Here is an 8,837-nt window from a genome sequence, read left to right as displayed (position 1 = left end):
TTTTTGCAGAAATCAGCTAAGTAGTCCTTTCCCCAGGCTCCCAGACTGAGTGTTTACAAAAGGGTGGAGAGCTTGTTCACAGCAATTGTCTCTGCTTCAGCAACTAGAACCAGAATTCCTCACACTGACTGTGCTATGGTGCTATAATTATCCCTCAGTACTTGATGACTAATTTGAAGCCAAGCACTCTTAGAGGCTGTCCAAGTAATATTTTAAGTATATTTTTAGAATATATATTTTCTTGGTTGGAAACAAAATTAATGGAACTCTGGTAGTTCTTACTACCTACCTCTAATACACATTCTGGATACAAATGCAGTAGCATTTAATTCCAGCTTAAATTTATGAAAAATGGTTTAGCCTGGCTATATAGGTTGCAATTTCTTTAATTGGTAAGGGCACCTTGCATTTCAGTCTTCTATTAATCTGAAGAATTCAGTTGCTAATAAATCTCTGCCTAGAGCCTCAGTGAGAATAAATATTATGGCTGTTTCCTAAAGAGCCATAGGTTAAGGCACAAAGATAAAAATTAGGAGAAGAAATTAGAATTCTTTGAGTCAACCAGTAAACAATGGTTTTCCTTTTGTGCACTTTGCAGACAGTGAGGTGTGAAATACCAGCTTAATAACCATTTTTCTTTCTAAATCCAGCTAAAGTAACAATGAGCTTGTAGCAAAACAATGAGGAATTTATGGTGTACAACACAGTATGGCAGGTCACAAATATTCCACTATTTCTAAAAGCATCAGTGTAATACTTCCCTGCAGCCAGAGGCAGGACCTTTATTTTCCCAGCATACACATATTTTCCCTAGAGGATATCTATGAGTTTGATACTGAATGCAGGCTGCAGGCATGCAGCCTTTAGCAGTTTACACTCCACTGAGAGCAAAATCATGAATCTCATATTCCTTGAAAGCACTTTCCCTTCTGTGACCCAGTAGCAGGCCTTCTGTGGTCAGAAGGGATTTATATCTGGATTTTGAAGCCCTGCCAAGAGCCCATTTTGGGCTATAGAAATAGCTTTTCTATGTATCAGTTTTTCTAGATGCTTTGACATCGTTTGATGGATTCACAGCTTCTGGGGCTGTTCTTTTAGGGAAAAGTACAGTTATCTTCATTCAGTCTCCAATATAAAGGCTTAAGGGTAAAGCACCACAAATAAAAATTAAACACTGATCTTTTTTATATGTTACAAGACAATAGAAGAAGATAATTTTTGGAAGATGGTTCCACTGATAGCTATTAAACATAAAATTTTGGTTTTAAATCTCCAACTTAACTGCTCTGCCAGAATCCAAAAGTGAAAGTATCACGTAATTCCCTGGTTCTTGTATTCTTCTGCTATGCACGTGCCATCACCACTGCAAGGATTAGACAGAACTTTACACTAATCCTGTGTCACATTCCTTATATTTTAGTTTTCAGTTACTGCACGAAAAGTGAAAAATGCAGTAAGAAAACACACAATAAAGAAATGTAAAACTAATAAATTATTTCAAGACTAATGGTATAAAAAACTAGAAAAATTATAAACAAATTAAAAAGGAAATGAGATTATTTATTTTTTTATTCCATTTTAACAATGTAATATGAAAGGGGCAATCTAAAAGAAAATAAGGATTTTTTTTTTAATATTGCAAAATAGTTTTGTAGGGGCATATATTATCTTGCAGAATTAACTTGCTTAGTTTCAAGATAATCATATTCCATTTCCTTTCAATCAAACTATTTTTGTATGCCACTTCTTATGAAGGTCAGGGTGAGGATCATAAATGATATGAAAGCATTTCTGTGAGTTACTTGTACTATGAATCTTCAAATGTCATAAAGTACTGGAAAACTCAGTGATATAAGCTGTTTATTTTACCTAGCATTTCTTTTACCTGCCTATGCTCTGGAGGAACTTATAAGCCAGCTGAAGGCTGTATCATAACACAGTATAATCTGGAAATATATATATATATGCATATAGTATATAGATTTCTATAGATGTTATATGTTTTTATAGTGTGTATATATATGTCTGTATAAATATATAGGCAAATTCAGAGATGGAAAACAGACTGCCTAGAAAATGAAACTAAAATTTAATCCAGGCATATTCAAATGAATGGAAACACTTCAACATAGTCAGGAATTTCACTCAACTGCTCCCAAATAGGACTGGAAGGAACCACATGTGCACTCTAGTTCATCCTTCCTACAATGACAGCCAGCCAGGCAGCAAAGTATTAGTTCAGACCTTCACAACTGCTTCATAAACCTGCTCCACAAATCCCTATATGCTTCCATATACCTCACCTCTACCTGCTGCTGCCAGTAGTGTTGCATGGCTGATTAGCTGGGATTTGCAGAGAGCAATCAGATATATCAACATAATTATTCATGACCTGTTAGGGGAAATTTGGGGTTCAGTCTTACATATTTCATTATCACATATTCAATTCATCTTTTCTGTGCTCTTTCCTTACCTTTTGCTTTTCAAATACATTTGGGAAATACAGAAATTGAGTGTCTTGTAGTATAAAGTTTAGCTTTTAAGCTTTCAACCTGGCTTCCTTTCCACTGTCTCCAGTATCTGCAAATGTGCAAGATGGAAAGTATGATTTATATAAACTAACTGCCACATTTATTTAAGTCTGGTTCATTTCAGATAAGAGGCACTGTCAGATGTGAAGCAAGCAAGCAGATAAGTATTGACCTAAAGCTAGACAGCTACCTAGTTAGACACCTGCGCAGTGTAGCCTAATACCCATATCTGAAAAATCACAGCCTCATGCCTGCAAACTCACAAAGGAACCCAGCGTATTAAAAGTTATGTGAAATCTTAAAGAATTATGTACAGTAAAAAGTGCATTCCGTATGGCCCTTGTACATATATTTAATGCCTGAAAACACATTAGATGATGACTGAATTTTAAAAACAAGCACGAAAGCTGTATCTTGAAGATTTGTATTTCTGCAGCAGAGAAACTTTTCATCCATGGAGAATGCATGAAAATGAGGTTCAAATGAAACACCTAATAGTGCAAGTTTTTATGCAAAGTAATTTATTCATGGACAAGAATCTCAGCTGGTATTCATCTGAGACATGTCCAGTTGCAGATTATCTGGGTGTTAGTTTCAAGTATTAACCACTCAAATGGCATACTCAGAAAAGGTATAATATACAACCTTGGTTTGTCGAATATTCATTTTCTCAAGACTTTCTGGACAGATTTTTGTCATTTCACAAGTATGAAAATTTTTCTTTCCCACTCATTTCTCTTCCCCACCTGTCAGATTTACAAACTCCATCTGGAATCTGAAAAAAGCAAGCTGTTCATTCCCTCCACTCCCTTTCTAATGAGGACTCTGCAGACTGAGCTAAGCTGACAATTTCGATGATGTAGAAGGAAAGCTGCAGTCCAGATCATTCTTCCATAGCTGTATTGATATTATAACACAGAAGTAAAAAAAAAAAAAAAAATTATTTGGCATTAAAGTAAGTAGATGTGACTCTACAGTATGCAAGGGTGTAGATTCAGAGTAATAGAATGTCACGCTTTACAATGATATTTTTCCTGACCATAACCTCTGCAGGCTGGTTTATTAGTGTATCACATTTTACCACATTCTCAAGATGCCTACAGGTATTGAATCAGCAGGTACCTTTATCTGCAACAGAAAGAAAATGTCTCTGTACAGCTTCAGCAATACAGGAGTGATTTAGGAAACTGGAATGCCTTTTTCCCAGGGAAAATATATCCTTCTTAATTTGTGCATATAGCATTGTTGAAACATTTTTCTGACTGTTGAGCTCTACTGTGAGCATAAATACTGCATTCAGTATTTAATTGTGAAAAGATTTCTGCTTTATGAAATCACAAAATGAATAGGAAAGAAAAGATGGCTGTCATCTTAAATGACAAGCTCATAGCAGCTAGGCTCTTTTGGAAAACTGCCAAACATCAGTTACCTCCCACATACGTCACTGCTGTTCTAACATTAAAAAACAGACATTAAAATTATGTAAATATAACCAATTTTCTGAGATACAACAAGTATTAACAGTTTCACATTCATTCATTTAAAAGCATATTGGAAAAATAAATCCAATCTGTACTGGCATCTGTTATTTTATGGTTTTTCTGTTAAAACATTACATCTATAAAGTGGATTTTCCTTTATGAAAACTACTGAAAATTGTAAATGTTCTTTTATTTATTAAAGGAAACAATAGCAAAATAGTTTACACAGGTGAGATAAGAGGTAATTAAGAGATACTCTCTTTACTGTGTTTGGTGTATATTTGTGGGCAGAATGAACATAAAGGACAATATCACAAATGTCTGACCATGACAAAACCAATAAAAAAGAATATATTAATAATGAAATTCTATAGTCTGTGTTTCCACCATGTGAACAAAGGTGATTTTACATACCATAAGCACAGAGGGGCAGATAAGAGACATAGCTGGGATTGTAATAGTTATTACTTGACTCATACCAATAAGTAATAAGTAAAGCATTAACATACATTTTATTTTTCAGTTTCCTTGTCATATGCATTAATGGATGTGGAAGGAATTCATACAGCTTCGTTAAATGAAAGCCGTGCCCTGTCCCTTTACAGCACACTAGTATTTAAACTCAACAGGGGGAGCAGTGCCACCTTCTGAACCACCATGTTCACTTTCAACACCTGTCCCTCATACTGGGTGTTTTCTTTAAAAATTAAAAAAGGGGAAATGTCATTCTTTTTCATGGTCTGTCAAGATTCCTAGACTTGGCTGTAAAATGGAAGCTTTTTACACTTTGAATTGTTAAAGATAAAAATTTCTATTAAAAATTATTCATGTAGGAAATGAAGTTTTTCCACCTTAGGAAAACTGAGAAATAAATAAAAAAAAAAGAAAATCCAAAACTAAAGACCAAACCAAAACCCCTCAAAAACTTCACCCAAACAAAATCTCCAGGAAAGAAAAAAATTCCCAGGAAATTTTTGATTTTTTTTTTCCCCAGCACTCGAGAATTTTTTTATTATCTATTTTTGTTTATTTTTCTGTTTCTTCTGGGGTAAAATGTATATATGTTTATGGAAATTTTCATTTGGAAGCCTGTTTATTCAATCTATGTTGTATAAAGGAGAGTCCTGAAACAGTGTTTGGAAGCTTTGGCTACTGCCTAAAATTGGTGCTTTATATTTTTAACTTTGTCAGTAATATATAAAGTATGCACCACAGAAAGACTCCTGACAAAATTGCATTTTCTTCTCTGATATCATATCAGCTCCCTGTATTAGTGAATTTAAAATCCTTTCAGTTATACGTATTTCAATATTACCTTCCACAAACACAGATTAATATATTTTGAACTAACTTCACTAATCATTAAGTAGCAATTTAGTAATCAATGAGATGTAAATTGCTGATACTTGCAGTTAGTTCTCTAAAGATTTCTTCCATAGCATATAGCCTATTACACAGGCACAAATAATTCATAAAAAGGACATTTTAAGAAATTATTTGCCTGTTTGATACTAGTTTCAGTGTAAGTGCCATTCCACACTTAGGCCCCATGGCAATTAACACTTATGAAAGGCAGCAATAGACTAATGGACTAAATCAGGTTCTAATGATTTTTTGTTGTTGTTTTATTGAATGCGTAAAAAGCCATCCCCCTTGGGATTTGTTCAGGCAAAAAATATTCTAATATTCCACATAGTTTATGGGCTTAGTTCATCAGTGGAACAGCTTTGCCATACTACAAATTACCTTTTCCAACTCACATCTTATTAGGATAGGACAGCAAAAGACACAAAAATACTCCTCACTCACAGACCTACATATCATGCAGGCTCAGTTGTAGGCATTACAGACACAAGAGTGTGAAAACATGACAGAAAGAGCAGATACTATTCTCTCTCCTAGCTTTATACATTGTCAGAGAACAAGCTGTACAGGCAGAAGCACATCACTCTTCTTCAGGGACTATGTTGCATTATTGAGCGTGTTTTCCTCTTAAGATATGCATGACCATTGTTTTATATGGGCAGGCCTTGTGCTTAGATCAGTTAGAAGATACCTTGGTTTTTAGCCTAAGCTTGAAAGATGTTGCAGTATGAAAGTGGTTATACATTTTGAAGTATTTTGAAAAATAGTTTAATTTCTGTTAAAACACACTCGTAAATCACAGCTTTTATAAGAAGTTGCATGGTTTGTCCTGTGTGACTTCTTAAGAACCAGTAGTAAATGCAGGAAGGCCCACAGAAAATGTCAGTGTTCTTCATATGACAGAATGAACTACAATGTGCTTAGCCTGAACAGACCAATGTCTCATTATAGGAGGCCTAGGATAACACCTCATTTACTCTTTCATTACATCCTAACCTGGGACCACTGAGGTCCCACAAGATCAAACTGTCCTATACGGTGCATGGCAGAGGTCAGAAGAATACAGAGGAGACCTGTCATGCTCCTTTGCATATTTTGCCCACTTTTCAAAAAATAAACTTTATGATATTTGGAGAACTCTGATGTGAACCAATTTTTCATATGCCATTTTCTGGCCTATGAAGTTCTGCACTGTACCTTGTTTTCCAGCACACACAGAAGTAGGGATCTCAAATCAGTTTTAGTGTGGAACTAGGTAGCTGGTTACCAAGTTTGTTCTCATGTACAAAAGATGAGATCCAGTTATGGCAAAGTTCATCAGTATCTGTTTCTTTAATGGTACAGGAAATCTGAGCAGGTATCTGTAATAGGTTATATACTATTGTGATTGGTTACTGGCATATAAGAATTAAAATATACTTGTTTTCATTTCTTTATACAAGGTTTTAGTCAATAAAGGAGATGATCAACAGTATGAACTTGCTGTCTGAAGAGAAAATATTTCCCTTCCTAAAGGAAGTTTTATGCCATGCTGAAGTAGCAGGTAAATGAAGGTTTCAGTTAAATACTTTTATAAATTGTGCATTTGGTTATAGGAATTGTATTTTGCTGTTGGAGCTGTCACTTCTATAAAGAAGAGTCTCCTACAGAAAATATTATCATGAAATAAGAGAGGAAAAGGCAATCTATATCTCCCTAGTTAGAAACAGCAACCTGTATGAGGCAGCTACACAGTGTTAACTGGCCTCATAATGCATTCTTCTAGCTTCTGCAACTGCCAGAAATGTCAAGTCAAAAAAATTAACATAAGATTCTTTCCTGCTCAGCAGTCCATTAGGAGCTACTAGAAAGCAAACATTATCTTTCATTTGATATATATCTGTTGAAGAAGTTTAACTGTAGCTCATTACTCACATCATTGGACTCTGAACTGATGTATAAGAGGTAAATAAATGTCATGACCAACAGGATGCCTGGGTTCATTAGCCAACCAGGCTGGGTAATCTTCATAGAGCTGAGAAGGTTAAAAGATGATCTTCAATCCTGAAGTGTCACTGAATAGATGAAAATTGTGCAATTCGGGCTTAAAAGCAAGAAAAGAAATGTAATATAGCAGAGAAATCTAATGGTAAGACAGAAGTAAGTTTATTGCAGCTTATCCTTTCTGATCCTTGCTGGTTGTTTGTCTGGTTTGTTTGCTTAGATAATCCTGATGAAAGTAAATACTGGTAATAAAAGGTCAACCTGTCAATTATTTTGGAAAATACTCAAACCAGCAGAGCAAGCTGCTACCACTGTCTGAATCTGGTGTTTCTCAGCAGCCATTTCAGCAGTTACGGGTCACCACTCCTGCTCACTCCTTACCTGTGTGCTCCCTGCTCTCAAGGCTCAGTTGTGTCAGAAAATTGTTTGCATGTCAAAGTAATGAACCAGATGCAGGATCTGATCTGAGAGAAAATGATTCCTCCCTCTCTCTTCCTCCCATTTTTATCCACTCAGCTGTCTGACCCAGTTCACTGTATGAACACACACAAACATTTGTGCTGGTGTACAGGATGGGAGGAATGAGGATAGAAGCATGTTTTTAGTGCTTACCAGGAATGCTTTTTCCAGTATCTGTTCCAGTTTATTCTTACTGAAAGTGCTTGTTGGACAATCTAGCTGACTCTGTGCTCTGACTGTACTTATATACATTTTCAGGGGTATTTTTTGTCAAAAGACAAGTTATAAAAGTCACCAAATTGATTAAATATTATTGATATATTTTAACTACAGGTATAGCATATGTTTTAATATACTTCATGAATGACTTCAGAAAAATCATACGAACCATAATTTGCCCTGTTTTACAATAGCAACCGGTTTCTTCCCCCTTCTAGGATTTTTATTCTCTTCTTTGAAAAAATCTCCCTTTTCTGACATTACCTGCTTAACCTCCTCAGAGAATAACTGTTCCAGAGATACCTCTCTTAATCCTCTTTTCAAGCATTTGCCCTTCACAGTTTTCAGCTCTGTCAGCAACATTATTTCACTTAAAAGTCTTGAATGTCTATTCAAGTTTCAGAAGTGCTCTTTTCTATGTAACACATCTTAATTCAGGCAAAGTCATTAACTCCTCCCCCAAACAAACAAAAACAAGCAAACCAATAGCTGTACTGTGGAAGCTTGAATCCAGCATTGCCAATTACTGCTTTCTAAAGCTACTAACTGGGCTTACAAATTTGGGGTTCCAGATGGGGTTTTGTCTTTTTTCTTTTTTAAATTTGCCTTTTATGGGGTCACAGTCTGCAGTTTTTCACTGAAGTAACGTGAACAGGATCCTACTTTTTATGCCACAAACCTGAGATTCCAATGTAACATAGATGCTAAGTGCTAGAGTTAAAAAAAACAAAAGCATGCTAGATAATGTAGATGTCAAGGTGAATCACAAAACTATAATTTTGCTAATATATTGCTATTA

General features: G+C 35.3%; 1 long non-coding RNA gene across 1 annotated transcript in view; it reads left to right on the top strand.

Annotated features, from left to right (window-relative positions):
- Positions 1-6,847: 6,847 nt before the first annotated feature.
- Positions 6,848-8,837, top strand: part of LOC117436106 (uncharacterized) — a 33,502-nt gene continuing 31,512 nt past the window's right edge. The window contains exon 1 of the long non-coding RNA XR_004549577.1: positions 6,848-6,920. This is a non-coding gene — a long non-coding RNA (uncharacterized lncRNA). The remainder of the gene's footprint in view (positions 6,921-8,837) is intronic.

Source organism: Melopsittacus undulatus, chromosome 4 (genome assembly GCF_012275295.1).
Source record: "Melopsittacus undulatus isolate bMelUnd1 chromosome 4, bMelUnd1.mat.Z, whole genome shotgun sequence".
Lineage (NCBI taxonomy): Eukaryota > Metazoa > Chordata > Aves > Psittaciformes > Psittaculidae > Melopsittacus > Melopsittacus undulatus.
The sequence above is the reverse complement of the archived record's forward strand: the minus strand, read 5'-3'. Positions and strand labels throughout refer to the sequence as shown.